The 27,887-nt window shown below is 38.3% G+C and overlaps 1 protein-coding gene across 10 annotated transcripts in view; it reads left to right on the top strand.

Moving 5' to 3' along the window:
* Positions 1 to 24,393: 24,393 nt before the first annotated feature.
* The window catches only part of bun (TSC22 domain family member bunched), a 129,913-nt gene continuing 126,419 nt past the window's right edge, over positions 24,394 to 27,887 (top strand). For 6 of the 10 annotated variants that reach the window (XR_016196581.1, XM_089258515.1, XM_089258523.1 and 3 more), the window contains exon 1: positions 24,394 to 24,550. The gene's annotated coding sequence lies outside the window, so the exon portion shown is untranslated. The other 4 variants (XM_089258516.1, XM_089258518.1, XM_089258519.1 and 1 more) reach the window with 4 other exon arrangements.

The raw sequence follows: 27,887 nt of genomic DNA on the forward strand, positions 1-27,887 counted from the left end.
ACAGACAGCGACAAATACACAGACGAGCAAAGCAAACACACACACACATACACCCTCCCACACACAAACAGCATCGTCTTGCCTCAGAGGTAAAAGTTTAGCAGGAAGAAAAAGAAAAAGTGTTGCTAGCTGCTGGACGCCCATCTCACTCATGTGTGTGTGTGTGTGTGTGTGTGTGTTGAAAACTTTGCATGTGAGGTCCTTTTGTAGTAGACGTTGTCCTGCCAGCGATAGCAGCAGACTCTGTGCGTGCACGATAAGGACTCGAGCGCAAAGCAGAGCCAAAGAAAATCGCATAAGAAAATGGCAGTTGGGAAAATTGGGTAGGAAAACGCGTTGGGCTTCAGTTGAGCTACAGCTGCAGTTGTATGTGTGTGTGTGTTTGCCTTTGTGTGTGCCTTAGCTGTCTGGCTTGTCTGCTCTGCTGCAGCAGGATATCCGATTTCTAATGTAGACAGACTTTGACAAGAAGGGGGCAAAACACAAAACAGAAAAAAGACCAAAGCACAGCAATAACAACCGAGCAGCTAGCTATCAAGGAAGAAGAGCGAGCGGAGAACTTATTACGCCTTTGCTCCCTCCCGTCTCTCTCTCTCTCTCTCTCTCTCTCTTTGCTATTTAAATGAAAGGTTATTTTGCTTACGGTCCAAGTCAAACGCACGCTTGCTGGAGCCATTTGCATTATTCTTAATTCCAGATAAATTTCTTTTTATTTTTATGCGCTTTGGCTATAAAGAGGGCCACAAAGTTGAGCGAATGTCGAACAGACGTGAGGAGATTTATAGGATTCTCTCTGATTCTAACATTTTAGTTAGCATAGATATAAATATAATTATAAAATATTTATAAAAGTATAAATTATAGTCTTTGGTTTTTAAGTAAATTTATTTATTTCTTTTATTTATTTATTTTATTTTATTTATTTTATTTTTTTATTTGTTTATTTATTTATTATTATTATTATTATTATTATTTTTTTTTTTTTTTTTTTTTTTTGAATCCGTACAATGCAAATATAGTAGCCTAAGAGCACATTTAGAAAATAATATAAATAGTCTAAACATCTGTTATTAACAGGAGGACTTATTATTTAAGTAAATAAATATCTATGAATATATAAAAATATATATGAAACAAAAATAAATAGATCAGAATCTCTTCAATTTATTAAGATTTTGTTAATCGGACTCAATCTGATTTCTTCTAAAATCAAAGGCAATCAAGCCATTACAGTTAGTACAATCACATCTAAATAGCAATGGGGCTATCTCACGATATTGTAAACAAAACCATTAAATTTGCAACAGAGAAGCAAAAAAGGCAGGCATTAAAATAATTTATGTTGCATGCTTTTAGGCAAAACGAAAAGTTGCGGCCCAATTGAATTTTATGCCTCGATTCGGGCATAAAAATTACACAAATATTAGACCGACAAAATTGCGCACTGATGAGATGCTTTTAGTGCTAATGTAACGGTAAAATCTGCTGACTGCTAACAAAAATAAAGTGAAGAGAGCAAGAGAGGGAGAGAGAGAGAGTCAAAGCCAAAAAAAAACAGGCCATAAAAATCTCGAAATGCATAAAAACCTCTTTCAATTAACATAAAATTAGCATTTCAATTCAATTTATTTTTATATATAGCCAATGGAAGTGGGGTACAAATGGGTTGAAGTTATTTACGCGGAAGACACACAAACAGACACACAACCACACGCAGACTTAGTGGAGCTAAAAACATTTACATTTCTGCCCGCTAAAAAAACAGCTAAAAGTTCAGCTTGGGGCTGATATTCATGTATATGTTCTATATATATAGATATATATTTATGTGTGTCTGCCTGTTGTATCTGTGTGTGTGTCTGTGTGGGTGCTGGCCAATGTAAGTGGCCATAATAATAAAAATAATGATGCCCGCAATAAAGCTGATTCAAGTCCTCGCACTCAGACCCTCCCATCATCTCGTCTCAGTCCGTAGATGCTTATTGGCTACAGCGCCATAGGTTCGTTGACGATTTGCGTAAAAAATGAACGAGAAAAGAGAATAAAGAAATGCCAGCAAGGAAACTGGAGACAAACAAACAGAAATAAAGCGCCAAAGAAAAGGATCTGCTTGGAGTTTTCTTGCGAATCAGCGAATTTTTCATGCTGCAGCGATTATTCAACACGGCAATTGTGCTTCAGCACCGAAAGTACACTGAGCGAAATTGAGTGTTGCTTGAAATGAAGAAAGTTGTAGCTGATGACTTGGATGATAATTATGTGTTTAAGTCTAGACTGTGATTTTATGGAATTTATTTTTAAATGGGTTTCAGTAGAATCAAAAATCTCCGGCTTAGACCTTATTCAGATTATCTCAGCTTGAAACTTGGGGCTTACGTTTATTACAGTTCCAAAAAAATAGCTCGAAAGGCCCCATTCTTATCTGAAGACCCAGCTAGATGCCTAGGCACTTCAGCCCAAATCTTTACTAGCGCCTACACTAAACTATTGAGTAGAGTTAATTAAGATCTCAAATTAATAGAAATAAAAGTTAGAAATGAAAGCTAGAAATAAAAGCTAAAGTATAGCAAGAGATTTCAAGGTCTTACCAGGGTTTAATCTAGTATTTACAACCATATACGAAGTTTGATAAAAATAAAACAAATATAAATATACATATATTTTGAAATAAGATCATTTTGATTTTAAAAAGATTTTTCAATCAGTTTCTTGACAATATGAGATCATTCTTAGTGGTACTTCTTCGAGTGTATTTCCAGTCAACATAACTTCCGGGCGCAGACAGCAATTCCTTAGCTCAAGGCAGGCAACAACTAACCACTATTCACCCATACACCCAACACCCGCCCACTTGCCACACTCACATACACACACACATACATCTCGGCCAAGTGTCATAAATTCATAATAACGCAAATAAGCACCGGCAACAGCAACAACTAGTGCAAGGGGCAGGGGGGCAGCGGCAGTGGGGCAGGGGGGATAAATCTTATCGCTGGCAACGCATCTAAATCGGCTGAGAGCAGCGGGCAATGGGAAACCCGCAACCAACAACCAGCAACAGTCGCTGCCAGCAGCAGCACTCTGTGCTGGTATTGGATGAGTCTCTGTATGTGTGTGTGCGTGTATGTGTGGCGGTAAATACGTTTTTTACGACTTTATGCTAAGCACTTTTTATGCATAAAAAAAAACAAGAAACGCAAACGCGAGGGAATCAACGAAAAGGACGAGCAACCACCAAAAAGCGGGAGAGAAGAAGTGGGCGAGTGGTTGGATGATTGGGTGGATGAGGCTGAGAGGTTGAGTGGCTCGGCAACCACCAGGCAAAAGATGCGCCATCGCACACATACCCAAACACCAAATACACACACACACACACACACACATAACCATAACCGTTATTTTTCTCGCTGCGACTGACCCTTATTTATGCGTTTTTTAGTATGGAAAGCACACACACACACACACACACACAGACAAAGAGCGAATATCCTTTCAGCAGGACCTCGCACATCCATTGAGCGAACGTATGTAAAAAACAAAGTCCAGGCGAAATGCGTTTGCCTTTTATGCTTCTGGTGTAATATATTGAAAATAGCTGTCGAGTGTAATAAAATGTGCGTGTGTGTCTGTGACTGTGCTAGAGTATGTGTGTGTGTGTGTGCTACGAGTGTGTGTCTGTATGCATATCAATAAAAATGCCAAATGTGAAAAGCAATACAACCAGCAGCAGCATCAACAACAAAAACGCAATTTGTTTACCGCACCGTGGCGCAAAGTCAAGCAGAAAGTGCAGCAAAAAATATATAAAAGTAATATAACTGACTATAAAAAAATTCATAATAAATATTGATATTCCTTTTGGTATTAAAATTTTGTTGTATTTATTTCACTCTTTAAAAACTGTTTAATAATATTAACCTAAGCTTATATAGACAAAAAATTGTTTTAAAAATAATCATAAATATAAAAAATTATATCACATTTACATACATATATTCAAGTCATAAATTGTTTTATTTCTGACTATAAGAACCACTCAGCTTTATAGTTCTTTATATATAATCATAGCAGTTATTCGCAAAAAAAAAAAAAAAAAAAAAAAATAAAATAAAAAAAATAAAACATTTTAAATTCTGAAAAGAACAGAGGAAATATTTTATTCTTTTCCTTAAAATTCAAATTTACAAAATTAAAATTTCTGCGTAATTTGTAGATATTTTCTGTAATATAAAAATTCTTTAATTATATTATTTATTAATTATAAGTGTTAAACATTTTTTTTTCTCTTTATATAAAAACGTTTACTAAATTCAACCCACTGTACTGTCCAGAGTAGTTCACAGTAGATCTCCCCTTATTGTGCTACGCTCGCTCTTCTTCAGGCAATGTTTTTGAATTGAGCTCAATGAAATTGCATCGATGATTACTTATGTTGATTTTTTGCTTTGCTCTTCAATTTTGTTGGCTGCAATAATTTTTATGCTCATAAATAAGAGATGCCCATCACTAGTTTCAAAGTTCGACAGAACGCAAGAAGAAGACGACGACAAAGTAACAGCAGCAAATGAAAAGCGCATGGAAATGCGCTGCTTTGAATAATTTATAGCCCCTGGACAGGCAGGAGCTCAAGTCGAACAAAGGAACTTGAAGGATGCGTCATGCAAGACAATAAATTGACTTCTTTTATGATTTTTTTTATGGAATGAAATCCAGAAAGCAGGAGAAAACAATATTTGTTGATTCACTAAGAATATCTAGTTATCGATTTTGAATTAAATACTATTATTATTATTTTTAATTAAAGAAAAATTTGCTACTATCTAGGAATTTTAAAAAATTATTTAATATATTGTTTAAAAATATATATTACCATATAAAATATATACCGTACATATACATGTTAACCTTTATACAAATAATATAAAACTATAAAAAAACTCCCATTTTCGTAGAAATTCACTGAAGCCCCAGTTGCTTTGCACCCTGCATGCTCCTGCATGCTCCTGCCTGCTATCAAGTACAAAACTTAATGTTTCACATTCCAGGCATTCCTTAATCCCACTCACACGCACACAGACCCACACTCTAACGCACATATGCTTAGTCGTACGTAACAAATACAAAATAGATTTAAATTCCATTTGCTGGGCATTAGCACGCAGGTCACAAGCAGTTACAGGACAGCTCGACAATCCCCACGGGAACGGGAAGGCCCCGCGCCCTACAAAAAAAGAATGCGAAAACATGGAAAAAAAACAGGAAGAAATATCGCACAAGGGCGTTGAGAAATTTACTTTTAAAGTGTTTCCATAATAAATGCATGGAAATTACAAGAGACTAGATTGTGTGTGTGTGTGCGTGTGTGACCCCACGCACATGTTTAAAATACTTGACAACCACCACAGAGCTGCGAAGGGTTTGCAAAAAATGTAAAAAAAAGTAACAAAAATAAGCCACAAAAACTTTATTTTCTCTACAAAAAAAAACCGCACAAAGAAAATAAATTTACAAATAAAATTCCACACGGGCGGGCGCAAGACTTGGCAAAAAAAAAAAAAAAAATGTCCATCATGTGTTAGGAGGGTGTCTGGCTGCAAATCCCGCATGAAAGATTACTGGAGACAGCAACTGAGCCCGAACCACCCGAGGAGCGACAAGGGCAAAAACCCACCCAAACACAGGGGACACAGGGCTACAAGAAAACTGAATAAAATCTAAAAAATAAACCGAAAAACACTAGTAAAAATATTGGGGTCGGATATGACCGACTGCATAATGCGCGCTCATTAGATGAAAATGCGGTTTTCGAGGAATATATTTGCAGAGAATATTCTGCTTTGATCTACGAGTAGAACTTGATGATGGGAGTGGGAATATTGCAATTGGGTAGAACAGACTGCGTAATACGCGCCTTTAAAGAAGAAGAATGTTTCGGTAGAGGCGGCCTTTGTTAGGCAAATGAAACTGCGATATGCAATGAGTTTATTAAGTAAAAATATGAATATGTATTGAATAAACACATCTGTTGAGGATACTCAATGATGATCCAATATCAAGTCTTTATTCGAGTAGAGACACTGCAATCGGGTATGAAAGATTACTATCTATATTCCTATACGTATATAAGAATATAAATGCATAGAATACTCAGCTGTGATCCAATACCCAATAGTTCTTAGAACTAATACTGTAGTAGGTAGAGTTTAAAAAAAAAAATACCACGCCCAAGTGGGCGTAACAGAAAAGGCATAACACCCTCTTCAAATCAAAGTACATACGAAATAACACTCGCTCAATTTTAAGACAGAGACAGAGAGAGTGAGAGATATGCTAATAAATAGCTCTATAGCTAGACTCAACTTCTACGCAAACCAATATACTCTCTCTATCTCATCCTAAGCGAGTATCATTGGATAAAAACATAATGTATAATTTTTTATGCCTCGGCCACAGGCGAATTGTTAACACTGTTGTTTTTTCCGCCTTCAAATATGAATGGCAACTGTTTCGGCTCGCCTCTCGACCCCGTGTCCGGAATTTTGACATGTTATTATGCTGAAATAATTTTATAATTTATTTATTTTGCCATGCTCCATGGACGAGGATGTATTCGTTACGCTCAAAATGGAGACTGGCTGGACTGGTTTGGTTTGGTCTTTGGCTTGGGACTGCTGTGATGATGGCAACCTCAAATATTATATGTGTGTCTCCATTAGAAGCAAATAGAAATTGTGGACTTGGGTCCAGCCCTTTTTAGAATTCGCATTTCCTGACGATGATGGCGGCCACAACTGACATTTGGTATTTCCTGTTGTTGTTGTTGTTGTTATGACTGAGTATAAATAAATGCGTAAAAGGCGACGTAATTTATTAAGATGTATATATGTACATATATAGGTATAAATATATGTATATGTCACAGTTCTGGGTTGGTTGGGCGAGAGATACAATTTTTGTTTGATGCAATTCCCTTAGCCCTAAATGGTTTTTCCTGATTATTAACGATACAAATGAAGCTGAGGTGCGTGAAATATGAGTCGAAAGCTTCAGCAATGGCTGAAAGTTAGATTGAGCGACAGAAAATATTTATAAGTCTTAAATAATAAAAAAAAAAAATTTCATTTTCTTCCTCTGGTTTCAACTGTTTCAAATTTGTTTTATACAAAGTCAATAAAATTTGTTATACAATTTTTAACAAATTTTTAAGTGAATTAATTTATAAACTTTAGGATATTTATATAAAAATCCTTTACGAAAATATTATATATGCTCTACCATACAAATTTTTTATATTATATACAAGCCATCATTTCTTGGGCCTCCATTACAACTGCACATTTTATTATGTTTTCACAAGAAATTTTCAAAAGGATAATAGAAAGCAATAACATCTGCGTATAAATTGACCGGGGGCAGGGCTGAGGGCTACGACGCTCTCATACAGAATAATAAAATATAAATATAATTTTCAATGCAGCGTAGTTAGAGAGGAGGCATAACTTCTCAAATCGAATTACGGGTCGGACGGGTCGCACGGCATCGAAATCAGGCCAAACAACAATTTATACGCCACATTACGCAATTGAAAATCGAATTGTGTTTTTATTTTCGTTTTCAATTGACTCTCATGGAAAATGCGAACATTTCAGCAAATTAGATTTTACAATTCTTTTTTTTTCGTTTTTTTTTTCTGATTTTCTTTTGCTGTAGGCCGTAATAAAAAGATTGCGTTTATGTAGGTAAAAGTTCGGCTGGATTGTGCCCAAGAGCACAATAAATAGAAAAAAATTCAACTACTACTCGAATTGTTTGGCTAAGGGGATGGCGGAGCAGGGGGCGGGCTGACGAGCTTAAGTGGCTGCCACAGGAATTTACATAAAGTCAATCAATCATTGGCATTTGCCACATGCCACAGCCAACGCCATTTTGCATCCCACTTGTGAGATTTCATTAATAAGCCTCGCTCCCTCACTCACTCTGCATCTCTTTGGCAATCTCGCTCTCCCTCTCTAGCTCTCTCTCTCTCTCCTTGGCAGATTAGCATTTCGTCGCTCATACGCCCCGTCTCTCGCTGAGCTCTGATTGCGGACTTCGTTCTGCACATGAGCTTGCATAATAAACGAGTCGTCGTCCAGGACTCGAAGGGTGTCATGATGAATGATGCGCTGACTGAAGACACCCTTCGCTGCCAACGCAACAGCAAAGAAACAAAAAACCCAACAACAACAAAAAATAAATAAAAAGTAAAAGAAGAGAGAACAAGCACTGCCATCATTTTTCATGCGCTTAAAAAGTAGCCGCTGGTCAAGTGGCTACCTCTACTCCTGCTTGTCCGCCTCCTGCTCGCCCGCCCCTGCAAAACTGTTCAAATTTGATTTACTCACTTGATTACATGCTCTCAGCTCCTCGGGGCCAATTGTCGCGGGGCGTGTAATTTGCGTAAAAATGTCATATTCATATTCCGGCTTGATGTTGATTGATGAGGCACAGGCTCAAGTGCCAACAGGGCCCAAATATGTGAGGCCAGAAAAAGCAAGTTTGAAAGCTTTAACAATAGCCAAAGCAATTGATACATATTAGTTGAAAAAGATATATTTCATATAATATATATATATATCTATATATACTATATGGGATAGGAAGTGAGAAAAGTTAAAATATGATTTATTAAAATTAAGGAATGCTTACTTCTTATAGAACACGCTTCTAATCTAGTATGATTTAGCAAGATAAATCAGAGATCTCTGGAGCTTCTTACTCATAAGTAGAGCACGCTTAGACTGAGTGCTTTTAGTCTCAAGTTGGAGTTGAATTAAAGTAAAAGTTGATACAATAAAACGACGGATTAACTATCCAAAGAACTCTTTAAATACTAAATACAAAAATATTTAAAAAAAAAAACATAAAAAATTAAAAGTTAGCTCTACTTTAATACAGGACTCTTTACTCATATGAGCTCTTGAAATAAATACAAGAGACTCAAATAATATAACGTCAAGTGTCGCATCAATGGAAATCAAAAGGAATGTTCAAATGCTGAAAATGAAAGTAGTCGAGGGGCGTGTCAGGGGCAGAGCCGGCGTCAAATTAGGAAAAGCAGCACCTAAGCTCAGCCCCAAACACACACACTAACCCACACAGACGAAAGTCAATAGAAAAGAAAATCAGAAATAAAACGAAACGCAATTTAAAATTTTTCTTGGCGTAAGGAACAAAAAAATGCGAAACTCGTAAATCCAAAAGGAGCAGCCAAAGAGCAGGACACACGCCTGATTGGCACGCACATGGCACACACACACACACACACAACAAACAAAGTCAAATATTTGATGTTGGCGCATTTCATTTTCAACTTTTCAAAAAAAAAACGAACAAGGAAAAGGAGAACCAAAGCAAAGGAACAAATTTCAGAGCGTCCAAATTGAGGAGCTGCCTGCAACAATGTAATGAAATTGACTTGTGCGTGTGTGTGAGTGTGTGTGGCTTTGCAGATAAGACAGCTCACACACACACACATAGCCACATACTTGGCCAAGTCACTCGTGTGTGTATTCATCTCTGTGCTAATTTCTACGCATTTTCCTTTTACATTTCTACGGAAAAATAAATTTTCTATCCAGAAGGCATATTTGTAACGCCAGCGACAGGAGCGGAGTGTGTGTAGGTGGATATGGGTGGGTGTGGGTGTGGGTGTGGATGGCGACGTCGACTTGTGCCACAAATGAAATCCAAGTTGATTTCTTGTGCATTTAAAAAGGCATTTTGATTAGTCGCAAAGTGGCGCGTGGCATGTGGCAGCCATTTTCGATAGCCGTTTGCCTTTTTTGAACTTTTGATTAAGCTACTTAGAGCGAAGTCTTATAGTTCATTGAGGGTCTGGCTTAAATGTGCCTCATATACAGTTTTAGGTATGTATAAGCCAAGAGAGAGACAGAGGGAGAAAGAGCTGATTGGGAAATAAATTGTTTTATAGAGTAAATATATCTAAGAAGAGCAGTATATATAGTTTGGAGACTAGTTTTAATTAATTCCTAAAGAGTTATATTAGCTCGACATAGACGACTTGGAATAGTTGGTTAGAAATATTTTATTTATATATTTATTTTGTACAAAGAATTAATTCAAAAATAACAGAGCAGGGTCTTTGGGTTAGAAATAATTCTCATTTTTTTCCGAAAATTGAATAGAATATAATGCTACATGGCCCTATGAGCTAGGACAGTATATACTAAACTGAGATGAGTTAAAATATTTTATGCATATTTCAGGTCGATAAAAAAAGAGTAAATTTTACAATATAGTTAGGTAGACAGAAAATATATCAAGCATGGCTTGCTTTTGCCTTATTTTATATTAAATTTTATTAAATGCCCAAGGTAAATTGATTAAGGCATAAATATAAACAAATTTGTTATCTGAATTATTTTAAATATAAATTTTAAATAAATAATAATATTAATAATAAATAATAAATTTACACAAATTTATTTATCTAGATTTATAGACAAATTTTTCAAATATTATATAAAGGTTTGTATTTATTTTTATAAGATTACATTCTAAGAAAGTCATACGAAATTTATGTCCTCAACCTTTCTTAAAAAAATAGGGAAATGAAAATAAAAAATAAAAAAATAGGGAAATGAAAAGAACGTATAGAAAATAAAACAAAAATTATACAAACTAATGAAAATAAATACTTGCATTTTATATATAATATTATAAATAATTATCCAATTAATTTCTTTTTTTTTCAATTTATAGCAAACCATTTTCATACCAGATTAGTATCATGTCTACCTAAGCTTTTTTCAACTACAGCCCTAATTGAGTGCCCTTCAACCCCTCGGCGAACCCTGGTCTAGCCCCAGCATGAACTCAATCAAGCACAACTCTCTCTCTCTCTCTCTCTCTCTCTCTCTTTGCTGCCCTTTGGCCAATGCTCCTTTCGCGTCGAGACAATGCCCTTCAAATTTCTTTAAATAAACGTCTCATTATTAGCGCAAAATGTAACTGCCACGCCCATTCTACCACTCTGCCACACACACACGTGGCTGACTGACTGACTGTCTCTTTGCGATTTTATTTTTATTTCATTTTTTTTTTTAACTGTCCATTTCGTGTACCTGTTTTTTGCCAGATTTTTCACAGCCGACATGTGTCCAATCAGTGGGAAACGTGCAGCGAACCAAAATCCCTCTCCTCCATCTCCAGCTGCTGCCCCTTCTCCGACCCCTGCTCCTGCTCCTGCTGCTGTTGCTCCGCCTGCCCCCATTCGAATTTTGCAAAATGTGTAACATTTTATTTACACTAGTGGGACACAAGAAAAGCAGAGCAGATACACTGTTGGAGTGGGGCGGTGGGGTATGCTATATAGCAGGGCATGCTCTTATTTGTCCTCTGTCAACATGCCCCCTGCATATAAAGAAGCAGCAACAACAACAACAACAGCAACAACAAATCAACTCACAAAAGTTCAATTTCAATGCTGATGAAGACTTCTTCTTCTTCTCCTTCTTTTTTTATTTCGTCGTACTGTGGCAAAGTTCGTATTTTTCTTTTCATGTTTATCTAGCGTTCAAAATTTATACAATTCCAAATGGGCTAGATAAATATTTGTAGAATGTCCATGACGAATACCGAAGAAGGTGTAGACTCAGCTCGAATGAGGCTGGTCAGCTAAGAAAAAGCATGAAAGTACAGTTGCTACAAAACACGAAATGTTTTGGTGAGAGAGAGAGAGAGAGAAAGTGGAGAGAGGTAAATAAGGTTTTGCATTAAAGGAAAATCTTAAAAAATTGTGGAAGACAGGAGAGAATATATCAAGAATAGACCTTCAGATCCTTTATTTTTAATCAATATAAAAATAATAATATACAAAATATATATATATTTAAAATTCTATGGGTTTAAGTAGTCAAATGCCTATAGCTTCCATTCCTACACAGATCGATCCAGATCTTAAATGTAAAAAAGTTACAAGATTAATCAAGATGGCAATTTTATCTCAAAGCAAGCAAAACCGAAGTATTATCAATATCTCATCTTGTTTAACATTTCCCTTCAAATCATTAACTCGCTCTCTGCCCGCTTGCCAGTCCCCACTTGGCAAATTAGCCAAACACTATGTAGATCCCAACAAACCTAAACGACATTGGCATCGACATTGGCCACGGCTGCAAATATGATTGATGAAGTCATTTTCAGTGCGGCATTGCTTAACACTTGCTTAAACCCTTTGTGCAAGGGCTGGCAGACCCCATTTGGCCCCTACGCCAGTCGGGCTTGCTTAAAGTTCATTAAGAAGTTTTTCGCTAAGCCAAAAAGATGGCGTCGATGACATGGTGGAAAGCGTGCGATGGAAACGCGAGCCACTGTGTGGGGGTTGCAAGTCGGGCTGAAAGCATTTTGATGTAGCGCAGGCAAACGAGAAAATCGAAGTTTTGCAAAGTGCTTCAGACAGGTTAATGACCAAAAACCGTTTTGCATTCAAACGAGGCTGACGGAGCTGGCTGCAACCCCGTACAGCTTCCGTGGAAGGCTAAGGGTTGTCATGACAAACGAAAATCTAATTTACAGCATGCAATTCTGTGTGTGCTCGGGGGTTGGTTTTTGGCACGTAAGGCGACGCCTGCCAAGGATTAATTACGGGCTGCTCAGTTAATGAATGCGGAACTGAACGTCTGAGTCGGAGTCTAGATCTGAATCGCGGCCTGAGTGGGTGGTTCGATGGGGCTGCTGTCGTTGCTGGCATGGCTGCGATATCGGCGATAAGGGGTTAATGTGTGCCATTGTGTGAGCTCAAATTACCAAGAAACTTTCTTTCCACTGCCAAAGCGAAATATTTTTGCGATGAGCATGACAAAAATTCATGCACTCCCGCTTGTTCTCTTAACTCTTTCAACTTTTTCATTAAACCCCATCTTCCGTGCCCATGCCCATGATTCAGCATTGTGGTAAATGCGAATAATACTTGATTGATTTCATATTAATTTCTATGAAATTATGAATGTTTCAGTCACTGACACCGACGACGCGTCACAGCAGTCGTCGTTAAATGTGCGGTTAGCTAAAATGATATATGGCCTGCCAACTGTAACTGTGCTACAGAAGGGGTTAGCCAGAGGCAGACTGTGCGAATCTCATGTGTACACAAATAGAGATATCTGAGATGAGCTGCGTGGGCGAAGGAGCCTTAAAATAGATGAGACGAGGAACGAACACAAGATGTACGGGTAGAAAAGTTGCTCAGAATAATAAATATGCAGCATGAAAAAATCATTTTCATTTTGGTATGAAAACATATATTTATGACTGTGGGCAACCTGGAAGGACATTAATAGAATTTTTTTTGTGAGCAATGAAACTTTCTATTTATAAGTAAACTGAATTTAAATATATCTTATTTCTTGATGTTTATGTATTTTAGTACTCTTTAAATATTGTATTTCTAAGAAATTGCTATAATTACTAAAACCAAAGTAGATTGTTTTCATTCCTAATGGCTCAATTATTGAACAGTCCAGGAACCACTCTAGAATAACTGCTAAAGGCCTATCGATAACTGCCCCCCGCAAGCTCCCACCCACACAGCGCTCACATATACCACACACCCACACACTCATTCATTCATTCGGCAGTCCACATAGATTACAATAATAACAAGTAAAAGAAGAGGAAGAGGAAGCAGGAGGAGCAGGAGCAGCAGCAGCTGTAGTGACATTTCAGCATCGTCTATAAATCCAATAAGAGTTATAATGCCTTGCAAATATCATAAATATCAATATGAAGGACAATGCGAGGCAGTTCTGGTATTTCTTCTTTTTTTTTGTTTTGGCCCCCGTTTTGCTGGCATTAAATTTTATTGATATAAATTTTATTTTAATGGTCAGCATTGCGACGGGGATAACATGAATGTCCTATTTAAAGGATTAACGCCCTGAATTATGAGCTGCAGAACGGACACATAAAATATCTCTCGTGAATTTGCTTTTTAAGTTAATTTTATTTTATGTGACTTGGGCCTAAGTCGAACGAGTGGAATGGAATGGAATTGGCCGAAACGCGTTTCGTTTTTTTAATGGTGATTTATACAGAGGCTCGTTTTTTTTGGGGTCTTAAGCTCTTTTTGTGAATACCCTGTAAGAGTTAAAGATGAGAAACAGTTGAAATAAATGCTTGAAATAAATACTAGAAAGAATACTTGAAATGTGTCCTGAGATGAGTTGAGTCTTAATTAAAATTTTTGATAGTTTTTATAACTTAAAAGTTTATTAGCTGTTTAAAAGATTCGACGATCATTTGACATATCAAATTCTCAATATTCATCAAATAATCTGAGAGGGTAAAATTTGTACTTACATTTATATAAACCAATAATAATATTGCTATCCAAACATATTATGCAAATATTTTTTTATATTTTTTTCCCCTGTAAAAGTCTACAGTAAATTTTAATATTTACCAAATTTCAATTACAGAGTATCTACTTGTCGATCATTTTTTATAGGTTTTTCAGAACTCTGCCTACTTTTTTGTTAGACATGTCGCTTTTTTATGGCATTCGCACGCCCATCAAAATTGACAAATGGCCGGCGCCCCACCCGACCGGACAGTGGAGGCCATTAACTAGAGTTGAAGCGACTAACGTGTTACATATTAATTGCACATTATTTATCGAAAGCATTACGAGAACAAAAGAAGAAGACGAACCGAGCAATTGGGGCCGCGATTCGATTTCGATTGCGTATTTCGATTTCAAACTAAATTAGCCACAAAAAACAATTTCAAAGCTCATTAAATTCGTGATTGAACCAAAGAAAACAGAGAAAACAGACAACTATTTGGTAAATAGATAACTGCTAAATCCAGCCAGAGACATGGTTTTTAGCGGGGCTTCAATTGATGAACCCATCGCATGTACATTATATTGATAAGTGAGGTTTAAGGTCGTGGCAATAATAATAAGTGAAACAAAATCGGTTGCCGCCTTTTAGGCTGGCCTCCAGACAGACGATGCGCTACCAATAGATGCATCGAGCTTATGGGTTCTATGTGGAAATAACTGAATGAGTATGGAGCTATCTAGTTCCATTTCTAATCATGTTTACTTGCAGATGATAAAATTCATAGAAACCTTTACTCATTTTCAAAAATATATACAAAATGGGATATATTATTAATAAGTAATCTTTAAGCCAAACATTTAAAGATCTAATGCTCTAAGCATTATACAGAATTTAGAATTAGGAATTGAGCTGAGAGTCACAAGAAGTACAAGAATTAAAAAACAAATATATATGTCAGTAAATATATATTTATATATACTTTACCATGTTTAGACATACTTTATCCGTATCTGGACTCTTCGCTATATAAAGAGTTTTACAGAGACTGATGAAAGGATTGTTGAATCAGTATTCAGACAACTTGAACATTCAAGACTTTTCATTAAGCATCACAGCCATAAGCTATATGTAAACCTTATTTTTTCCAACCTAAAACAAACTTATTTATAAATTTGTTTAGTTATTTATTTTAATAATTTTTCGAATACCTACCGACATTCACTTCTGTTAACCCTCGAGAAGCGCACTCAATAATCCCTTTCCGTCTACATTAGATTTCATCTAGCTTTTTTTGACAGCTTCCTTTTCTGTCTGTGCATAGTTTTTAACTTGAGCTAGCACAAAAATCTATTAGACGCCGACAAGTGGCCCCAGCTCACAAACATATGTATGTACATACATACATATATCTCATACTGCATGTCCTTTTTGGCTGGGCTGGTAGACATGTCCTTGCACGTCGCCTGCATTTCTAAGTTTGCACATTTGTTTCGTTCTTCGGGCCGCACACTCGACCGAGTCCACACATCTACAATTAATATTCAAGCAACCTTTCTGCGCAGTGTCGAAAGTAGATGCCGAAGCCCCTTCCAAACTCAGCTGTCTTTCAGGCATACCCCCCCCCCCCCCCCCCCCCCCCAGCCACTGGGCTTCACGCCCGCCTTTTTGATGGGGTGCAAATTGGGTTCGGGGTGCGATGCTGTTGTTGTGCTTATCCCGAATGTCCAGAGTATTCAGAGTCCAATCTTTTTGAGGGTGGCTCGGCTATAGTCGCATTAAGTGTAGACATTATTCATTTTTGATGATGAATTTCCATGTCTCACATGTCTAGGGTTTTTCTCCTCGCCGCCGCCTCCCTCTGCTGCTCCTGCTAGTGCTCCTGCTCCTGCTCTGCGTGTGTGTGTCCAGTAATAAGTAATAAGTGCAAGGGAAAAAAAGGAACTTTTAGTTCTGTTGCTGTTTGGCATACAAATGAGTTAAAGTTACAGTTACAGTGTAGCGAATCCTCCTCAGTCCTCCCCCTCTTCTCCTGCCAACCAAAGTGAAGTGAAAATGAATGTCTATATAGAAGAGGGGGACTGCTCCACGTTAAAGTCACGCGATTTTGGGAGGCTTTAGGCAAATTTCAGAAATTATCTTCCATTTGCAATTTTACATAGCAAAATATAAAATACTTTGATTTAATATTCGAAAATTGAATGCACAGGTAATGAATATCTTGAGCAAAGGCCCCATTCCCCAAAAAAAAAATAAATAAAAAACTATTTTTTAAGCATTAGAAACTAGCGCTTAGGCAAATTATTTTTCCCTTTAGACATTATCAAAAATTTGGGTTGTAAATACTTTTATATCGACACATTAGGAAAATTAATAATTCCAAAAAATGTATGATAACCTATAAAAAAAATATCTATCCTATAAAAATATACATCTGTTAGCTCCTGTCCACAATTTTAGAAACCTAACAAAACATGTTCATTAAAATCTCAAAAACAAAAATCCTCCAAACCAAACGTTAACATTAAAATTATGCCCGATTTATGAGCTTAATCCAAGCGCAACAAACTAAAGTAATACAAAATTCCCAAGTTGGCAATTGTCTTGCACTCCGACTATACAAAAATGTTGCCAGAAAAGAAGAACAGATCTTAGCCCTCAAGCTAGAGCTTGAGAGCTGAGCATAAATCTTGGCGCTCAAAGACGAAAATCGGAATTTGTAAATGCGAGATGCGAAATGGAGAAATGTTTATTTTTATGCGTTTTCAATGCCAATTTCTATGGCCCAGGCCGGCTGGCCATGGATAGCAATTTCCATTTCGAGAAAAAGAAGAAAGGAAAAAAAAACCAAGAGATGGACAAAAAACAACGAAGCAAATCCCCAAAAGCGATTTGACCATTAAAATTATACCCATAGGACTCCGAAAGGAAATGTGAAGGAGGGAAGAGAGACTGTTGCTCGAAAGATGGAAAACGGAATGGAAAATGCAAGCCAATAGAATGAAAGAAGGAAACGGAATCGTAGGCCAAAAGCTGTTACCAAAGAGTTTTTTTCTTCCGTTTTTTGGCTTGTTTTTTGGGCACATTTGTGTGCTCGTTAGAGGTGGGTAGCGTGGAGGGGGGGAGGCTTAGGTAGCATAGCCATAGACGGGGATAAAAAATACTTTCTTACGTGCTGTCCGGCCATATTTTAGAAACTAATGTGACATTTCGATTATTCGATTGGATTTAATGTGTTTTATGACTTTAACACGTTCCACTGTGCGTGGCTGTATGTGTGTGTGTGTGTGTGAGTGTGAGTGTGTTTGTGGTGATGACACTTATGATATCAAACGGGGTGGCTGCGCGAAAAGCCTTCTGCATTGATATACTGTTAAATGCAAGGGGCGTGGCTGGAGTTGAAGTACTTAATTGTAATTAATTGAGCAGGAGTGCAGAGGAATTTAGAAAAAATGTTAGATCGAAATCCTGTATTTTATATAAATAAAAATGGAGCATGGAATCTTGCAAAACTTGTTCTATTGGGTATAAAAGCTAAGTTTTTACTAAGAATAAGTATTATTCTGTATTAATTATCATGTGCTATAATAATCATCATATAATTAGTCATAAATTCACTTGGAAATTCATTTGGACAACATGCAAAGCATTCTATTTAATGAGAGCTATAGGAAGAGGAAGAATGAACTCTGTTAATTTCAGACATCAGGCTATTTACGATGATATACTGAGCTATTTTTGTTGGAATATTTTCGATTTTGAATATGTCTTGTCAGTTTTAAATGGATCTGGATCAGTCTATACTAATGAACAGCTTCATAGATTACTGTACGCTTCTTTAAAATCTAGATGATTTTTGTTATACTTTAATCCATAAGCTGTTCGATATTTGAGAGTCTATAAGATAAAGGGGAGGATCTAATGATCACTACTTTCTTATCCATTTTATATATACTAAGTAAAGTTTGAATCCTTAAAAATATTTCTTATAGAAACTGGAAAAAATATATATTGAGTTTACTTAAAAGAATTTGACGTTATAAAACAAATTTCCTGATATAGACATTGTAAAAACCTTTTAAGGATAAAACCAGTGAGATTTCTGTCTCTCGTTGCATCGCTCTATCGTTCTCTCTCTCTCTCCCTCTTCCTGCCTTTCTCTTCCTGCAGCTCTACCTCGCACACTTGATCATCTTTTCGGTCTCGATCAGATTCTTCACATGATTTCGCGTAGCCAGCGAATCGATGCAATAGATGTAGCCCACCAGCTCATCGCCGATTTGATTGCTCTGATCGATGCGATCGTAGGTGACGCCAATGACACCACATCGCTTCAGTTTATCCCGGATATCAGCATCGGTCGCCTCGGAGCCCCAGGCAATGCTCTGCATATGCAGCTCCTTGATATGGCCCAATATGAGGGGCTCCTTGAACAAGGTGGTCGTGTGGAAATTCAGGCCGAAGAGCTCCATGATGCAGGCGAGGTAGGCGGCATTCTCCAGCTTACGGACACGCTGATCGGCAAACTGCAAGGGTCGATCCGGGCCCTGCAGCAGCAGCATCACCGGATAATAGTTCTGCTTGTAGCGCAACATAATGCAGATGTCCGCATCGAAGCTGGAGAACATGACGCGACGCTTGCCCGCACAGCGAAAGATCACATCGAGCACCGTGTCCACATAGTAGTTGCGATCGAACGTTGGCTTCGAGCTGGAGTCCTGCCAGCGGCCTCTGGTGTCCATTTGCGGCCACTTCAGCTCCACATTGACGCCCACTCTGGGGGGCAGCGAGAGCAGTTCACCGTTGAAGATATCGCTGAGCAGCGGGAAGGGCATTTGGTCCTGCAAATGCTTTTCACAATTGGCCGAGCAGCCGCCGGCCGAGGAGACGTAACGCAGGGGCTGCACATGGCGCAGTTCCTCGTAGTAGAAGGAGTCGAAGGGCACGATAATCGTATCGCCACGCTTCCGGCCGCCCATGGCCATGAGACGGCTGCGATTGAAGTGCTCATGCGGCATGACCATCACATCGTAGTCCTCCAACAGCTTCTCCACACACCATGCCGAGCAGAGGGCAAAGGTCAACGTATAATCATGATAGATCACCACCTGAGCATCCTTCGTTAGCATCACATCCAGCTCGACCATGTCCGCATCGCTGGCCGCCGCCCGCTTGAAGGCGAACAGCGTATTCTCGCGATAAACATCGTCGCCCAGGCGATAGGTGCAGCCCGAGCCACGATGCCCGATATCCATGGGCAAATGTTTCTCGCGCCAGTAACGCTCGTAGGTCAGACTCATATCACACGTGATGCTCTCCGTCGGCCGGATGATCAGATACTGCAAACTCATCTCGATCAGTGGGCGATGCGTGGACGCACAGTGGATATGGATGCGCAGCTCGCCCTCGGAGTCGTGCAGCTCCTCGGGCTGTATGAAGCCATAGCCATAGTGATACGAGGGCTCATCCGAGGCAGCCTTATAGGCGTACGTGTAGAGATCGATGCGGTAGAACGTCTCCAGCGGATGCGACAACGAGAAATGATACAGCTGCAGATCCTGCGGTCCGCAGCGAACGCCGTTCTTCGGCTGGAACCTCAGCTTCTCGGTCAGATTGAGATTGGCCACCTCGGTGAATGCGATTCGCAGATTCTGTTGAGTCGGCGCTGTTGAACGACGACCCGCCTCTTGTAGGGTCAGCCGCACCGGTTCCGAGCCCTGGTTCAGACACTGCTCTGGCGGCGTCTCGAACATCGGCTGTATATAGATGTAGAGCAGTCGCGGCGTCTGCTTCAGCCAATAGAACGGCGCATTGAAGATCTTGAACTGGACGATCGTTTCCGTGGTGACCCAGCCACGATCCACAGACGGCTCCAGGGCATCCCTATCGATCTTGCCGAATGCATCGCAATCCTTCAACATATTGTGGCAAGTGCGGATAATGCGCGGCGTTATCATTACCTCCCAGAAGCGTATGATCACATCGTCCATCAAGGGGTCGTAGCCGACGATGCAATATCGATATTCGATGTCTTTGTTGCGCGGAATTCGCACCTTCGCCTCGAATTTGATGCACTTGCAGTTGCATTGGCACTTGCAGTCCACTGCGCGCATTAGGTACACCTCCTTGGGATCCCAATTACCCAGCGAGTCACAATTGCCCGTTATTGCCATATATTCATTGCCCTGCAGCGGTGTTTCCGTCGTCACACAGAACGGCCAGTCGGTATAGACGATTTTCCGTAGTTCTTTCTCAGCCTCATCCTCGGTGTTTACACCTTCATCCTCGGGCTCCTCGCGCACCACGCACTCCTCTCGTTCATTGGCAAAGAACCAGCGATGCATTCTCACTATATATGTCTATATCTATGTCTATCTATTCATATATAAGCAAATTTTGCGTCGTATAAGCAAATTTGATGCAAAACACAATTTCAATTTACAAGAATTTCTCACAAAAGATTCCTTTGTTAATATAAATATATATAAATAAAAAATATTTTGTTTTTCCTACTTGGCCTAGGTTTTATATAAATATTATGATTTCAATTAATTTTTCTAATATCAGTTTTTTTTAGATTTTAAATTTTAGGTCTATCAGAGATCTGTAAAGCTTTTTATATTATTATTGAAGGCGTTCAGTAAATTATTTCGTTTCTGATTGGTTATTTTATAATCAAAATTATATATTAATGTAGATCTATTATAGTCTGCAATAATAGGGTTTATTATACAGTCTATGACAGCCGAGTCTGTTATACAATAACGTCCATCCCTTAAAAAAGAATCGTTTATAGTTTAGACTGTTATGGTGATATGTAAATGGTATAGTATGGCATAGTATTTTCTTGAGATCATTCTATATATTGCATTCTATATTATAGGATATTTCTTATAACAAAAACTTCTTGTTATATGTGTGTATGTAAAAAGTCTAATCAGAGCTAGTTAAAATTCACCTCCGTTCAGTTATAGTAATGCACGTCCACTAATTGTCAGAATTGTGCCCACATATCCAGCATTTAGGATGTATTTCTTCTCCGGCCTCTTGCTACGGCGTAATTGTTCCCCCAGGCGCAGTTGAGGCCAACCTCGATTCCAATTCGATTTTCAGTTCATTATGTTTCATAATTCCTGTGGCCCATTCTTTGAGCATGTTTTTGCTTTTGCCAACTGTTCAAAAATCCCACGCACTTTATGAGGGGAAATGGAAGAGGCGGAGACGGGGACGTAGATGGAGATGGAGATGGAGATGCAGATGGGTGGACGGGGGTTGTATGTTTTACCTCACAGAGTTTTCTGCTTTTTTTCGGGTGGTTCGCGTGCCTGGCCAAATCTAATTGGACCCGTGTCGTTTCATCTTTGACATTTTGCCCTCTAACAAATAAAAATGAGAAGAAAAAAAAGCGGAAAATACAAAATTCTATTTAAATTGTTGAAATCCGCTTAGGTCCTCTCGGCTCAGCCTTGGACATTTTTTTTTTTTTGTATGCTTGAACTCAATTTGGCTCTGGAACGCTTTTGGCCACGTTTCGTGTCGAATTTCGAGCAGTTCGCAAATCGAATTGTTTAGCTGAGTTTTTCATTTCGTTCGCTTGTTAAGCTTAAAAGCTACTTAAATCGTAGGAATCGTCTATACTAAGTATTTATTATATGGAAAACTTAAAGGTCGCCAGAGAGTTAAGTTCAAGAGCTAAGAATACCCTGTAATATTTACTTCCCTGTTTTGAAATTTCCTTTCTGCCCTGCTCGAATACATTTAACGGTCAACATTAGCGATAGTCTGTCTTGGGCATACTTTACTAAACGATAAATTAGTTCGACTATTCATATTATAATTTATTCCTCGGCTTATTGGAAAGAACTCGAACTAACATTTGTGCAAATTTAATGGCTTTTCCAAACAAAAATCGATAATATGCAAATATGCGAAGGGAGAGCTAATACCTCACACACACGCACGCACACACGCACACATATGAATTGTATCTGAAGCAGCGCATAAAACAAACAAACGCACCGAGTCCTCACTCTCTATGCTTTGCCTCCCTTGCATACATACTCATACATACATACATACATATATAGCCACACACACTCCCACTCACACACACACAAACTAAATAACTAAATACGCATTAGCATCCTGTCGGATTTTCCTTTATTATTGCTGCTGCTGCGGCGACGGCTCAACGACGCGTGCTAAGAAGAAGAAGAAGAAGAAGCAGGAGTAGTAGTAGTAGAGCGCGCTAGTTGCACGCGCTTCTTCGTGTGGCAAAGCTGGACTAAACCAGTGCACAGTGGGACTGAACTAATGAAAAGTAGAATTCAAAATACATATATAAAAAACTTACATTATGTTTAATTTCAAAATATATCTGCATTTACAAAAAAAAATATATACTTCTGTTAACAATTTAAAGGGAATAAACGATATTATTTCCATTAACCTCCCAATCACATTCGCTCCACTGTGATTTGGAAAAGTTTTAGTGCTCCAAACTGAGAGGAAAGGGCAACAAATTTCAGCGAATGTATGCAGAGTGTGACCGAAGGCATTATTAATAGAGGATGTGGGCAGCAGCACACACACACACAGACGCAGGCTCACCAAACACACATACACGCATGCAAGGGATATAAAAGCAATAAGAACATTAATCTTCATAATTATGGGCAAGCAGAGCAGCCGCAAGCAATAGAGAGGGAGATAGAGCAAAGGCAAAAGTGGAGGAATTCAAATGCAAAGAGAAAGTTTTGCATACGTCGCGTCGTTCGAAGAGTCTGAGCGGGAGAGTTGAGTGTGAGCGGCGTATGCGTGTGTGTGTGCGTGTGTAAGAGAGTGGGAATATACATAAGTGTGTGTGTGTGCTTGCTTGCCTGGCAGTAGGATTTTATGGAAATGACAGTTAAGCTCAGGCACAAACTGGACGTTGGTCACCCTAATGAATGTATATATACAATGTGTGTGTGCGCGCGTACCGGCGTCGAAATGCAATCAAATGGAAATTGTTAAAGAAAGCAAAAATGCGAAACAAGAAACGAGTAAAGGGAATCGGCAAAGCAAACGCTTCGCTGCGTTCGAACAGGGATGCGGATTGCGTTTGTGAGAACGGAACAGTAGAAATGAAAGGAAGAGAGAGCAGGAGAGCAATGCGGAACATGAGCAAAAGCATTCAGTGGGGAAGGGTGCAGCACTAATTACGCAGAAAAACATGTCCGACACGAGCCTCGACCCCCGGGCAGGTTTTTGGTCAGCTTTTTGCGTTGCAATTTAGATGCGTATGATGGTGGGGTGTAGTGGCAGCGGCTGCTGCAATAGTTCAAAGGAATTGTTATTTTATGGGCTTAATTCTAATCCAAAACACGTTCCAGAAGAGACGCTCAAGTGGGGTTGAACACTGTCGATCATTAGCGTAATTTATTTGCAATAGATAATTGAATTCGACTATCTCAAATTAAATGTTATAAATAGCTCTAGTTATTATTTGCTAAGAAATACAAACAAAACTTGTACAATAATATTGAAAAATTCCAGTTACAACAAAACAAAAATTTAAATTGTAACCGCCTTCAGGGGCAGCGCTTGCACAACTGTTGAGCTTAATGAACGCTCGCGCACAGCCAAACAACAGTTGTGCGAAGCGAGCGCAAATGTTATTTGTTAACGATAGTTTCAGTTGTATATCGATAGGCCGCATTGTATTGCAAATTTCAAATTGAATAAAAACTGAAATAAATATAATAATGAATGTAGATAAATTTAATCTAGCTTTGACGGGATCAAAATCGAGATAATGTGGGATACCATTTAATTGCCGATACGTTATATAAAAATATCTTGAAATTAATATTATTATTTGCGATAAAAGCCCAGATGACTATTTTATATTTTACTAAATTATAATGTTATTTAAAAACATAATTTTTTTTAAAGTAAGAGTCACAAGTAATTATTTACTTCGCATTTAATAGATAAATTGATGGAAATACAAAATAAATACCAAATACTTGTGTTGCTAAACTGTCAAAATGCACTCGACTGCGGTATTCTCGCCCATTTGATTTAGCCGACAGCACGGTAATTTGTTAGTATCGCTTTGCAGGTCACACTGCACGAGTCAGTGTTGCAACGTACCTACCGCCTATCGCCCGACCGCCACAATCTGTCGACCGTTCGGAGCCTGCCGTAAAAATTTCAAGGTGAAAAGTTTGTAATTGAAAATAGTAACAAATACCGCAAGCGCAAGCATAAATAAGTAAATGTCAAGCCACAAGCTAAGCGCAAAATGCAAAATCAATTCGCACCCAAAACAACTCAGTGCCGAATCGTATAACAAAAAAAATGTGTAAAGTGAGTGCATGAGTGTGTGTGTGCGTGTCTCTCTACATTTGGTGTCTGTGTGTACGTGTGTGTGTGTGTGTGCGTGCAAATTGAATAAGAAACGGGCACAAAAGCAATGCAACATTTGCGTTGAAAATGTGAATAATTTACCAAAAAAAAAGAAGAAAAACAACAACAACAAATACAAGTGCTAAGCAGTTAACAAATATATAAATATATTTATATGCGTATGTGTGGACGCCGACGATTGTGTGTGCATGTACATACATGCATATCCATTTGTGTGTGTATGTGTGTAGTGGAGAGAAAAACCCACAGTTTTTTTTGGTAGCGACCGACGTTTAATACCCCTGATTGTTGTTGTGCCGTTTAAAGTGGCTTGGCCTTTTCTACTCTTCTTTTTTGCAAAAAACAAAAAAATAAATTTTTTGCAAATCTCCCATGCACGAGCTTCGCTTACTTAATGTCTCTCTCACTTTCTGCCCCTCTCTCACACGCGCTGTTGCTACTGCTGCTGCTGTGTGTGGCACTCTCTCAGCGCCCGCTCTCATAGTCTGTCTCACGTCAAAATTATTCCTTTTGTCCGATTTTTTGTTGGTTTTTATTTTAGTTGCAAAACGAAGAAAATTCAACATATTTCTTTTTGTCGCGCTCAGTTTACGTTATAATTTCGTTGAATTGAAATGCATACAAATTAACAGAAGAGAAACGGGCATAAATTAAACTAAATGCGAATTTTGTAAGTTAATTTCGCTTTGCAAAATTTTGTCGCAAGCAGCGACGCTGCGGCGCAGTCGCTAGCTGCACAGTGCAACAAATCGATGTGAAAAGACACAAAAAAAAATCTACGAAAAGCAAGTAAAACAAAAACAAATAAACAATAGATTAAATAAAAACAAAGTGATATACTAAATAACGAAGAATAACTAAAATATATTCCAGTGATTCAATGTGTGTGCGTGTGCGTGAGTCGCTATGCCGTTGAGAAGTCGACGTTGACGTCGCAGCCTATGTCCGCCCATCCTTGCAGCTGTTGTTGTTGGTGCAGAGAATGAAATGCGTTGTTGTTGTAGTTTTCGTTCACTTTCGCTTCATTTTCGCTGCGTTTGCTATTGTTGTTGTTGCTGGCAGCATTCTGCACTTTGTACCTTTTCGCATTATTGTTGCTATCTTTGTTCAATACACGCACAAACATATACACACACACACACGCGTATAGATTTTTCTGATTGGTCTTATTGGAAAACAGCTGGCAAAGCAATTTAGTCATTTTGTTTATAAATAAATCAGCTGTTTGCACTTTGTTTACACTCGACCAATTCAACTTCATTTTCAATAAATAAAATATAAGGAAATTTGTGCGAGCAAAGAATTTCAATGCTATGGAAGTCCCCTCCTCCAGTTCTCCCCTCAGCTTGGATAGTGAGTGTAATTCCAATTAAGGTAATACGAGACGTCGATGATGACTAAATGTCCAGTTGGATAAGCCTATTATGGAATATTAGTTCTCCCATACCCTTACCCAATCATCGGGTGCTGTGTGAGTGCAAACACAATGATATATTATATTTATATATACATTATTCAACTATATACATATGGATATGTAAACTATGTAGTTTTGGAAGCAGAAATTCACCAGTGGATCTAATCAGTTACATTTATTTCATACATAGTCAAATTTTAAACTATATATAGAACTTCTTAACAGATATCGAGCTAGTATCATCTTGAATTTCTGTAATATATCTATATCTGCTCTAAATGAAAACTTGATTTTCTCTGGAATGCCTAAATTTCTGGTTCCCTTAATAGAATGCCTAAAGACCATTGGAATATTCAAACTCTTTCATATTTTATTATAGACCAATTGGTCAGATTCCATTTTGCTTAACCTTGAAACAGACATGGGCAAATTTTGTATTGTACTTGCCACATGAGGCACACTTGCAGGCGCGTCTTGATTTCCTCTCAATATAGTTTCAAATTTCATTCCTTTATGGTGCCTCTTCTCTTCTTTTTTCCGACTTCTGCTGTGTCATCAGCTAAAGTCGAGCGCATTTTGATTTTATGTTCTTTCTTTTTTATAATTTGTCTCAAGTTTGATTTCTGCTTAGAAATACGATCTATATGTATGTATATGTCTATGGATTAACTGTTTGTTTGAACAATTCTTTTTTTTTTCGCAAGCGATTGCAACAAAAGACGTTGAATAAACTCAATAGAATATGCTTCTTATTCTTATAAGAAAGTCAATTGGGATGGAGAGGGTAGAGCTGTGAATAAGGCATGCGTCGAGTCACGTCTGTAGCTGTTTTATTGTTGACAAAAAATGTATGCTTACCCTGTAAGATGAGGAGTAGGGTGTAGAGTCCATTGATGATTGATCATATATAAAGCCCATTTCGAAAAAATTGATAAATGTAGAATTTATATACTACTTAAAATATATGCGCATATACTAAATAGCTCTCGAGTTTTGCTATATATACGTACACATACATATATCGATTATATATTTAAAAAATATTAATGCAGTTTCCTCTTAGAGGGTATATTCTCGTTTATCGCTATTTCGTTTTCGATTGTCTGTTTGATTTGTCTGCTATTTATTTTCCTTGATTTGATTTGCTTTAATAATTGAATTTTTTTCTATTCTTATTATAATTTTTTGCGTATCTCATGGATATGCAATATCTTTTCATGCGGCTCTTCATCAACTTTTCTGTGCTGCTTTTGCATCACTTTATCCTCCTCTCTGTTTGACTCGCTCTCGCTGTCATTCTCTTGCACGTCTCTTTATGTTGCACTCTCATTCGCATTGATTTTGTTTAATCAAATTGCAATTAATTTTGCTTTGTTGCGCTTTGATTTTGCATTTCACTTTGACCTTTTCCCTTTTGGTCTTTATCTTCGTTGCGGCTACTGTCGCAGTCGCCGTTGCCGTTGCCGTCGCAGTCGCTGCCTTTGCCTCTGCTATCATCATCAATATTGATTACCGGCAGCTGTCTTCCACTTAAGAGAGAGGGAGAGAGAGAGAGCACCGACAGCGCTGGCATTTTCTCTCAGCAGCAGCGGCAGCTTTGCTCTCTTGCTGCACATCGCGCGCTGTCTCTCTCTCTCTCTCTCGCTTTAGCAATTTGCACTGTTTGTTTGGTATGTTGGTTCCCCGTGTGATGCCTCGCCGTCGTCCTC

Source organism: Drosophila navojoa, chromosome 3, assembly GCF_054131105.1.
Source record: "Drosophila navojoa isolate 15081-1374.11 chromosome 3, UAZ_NAV_1.0, whole genome shotgun sequence".
NCBI classification, from domain to species: Eukaryota; Metazoa; Arthropoda; class Insecta; order Diptera; family Drosophilidae; genus Drosophila; species Drosophila navojoa.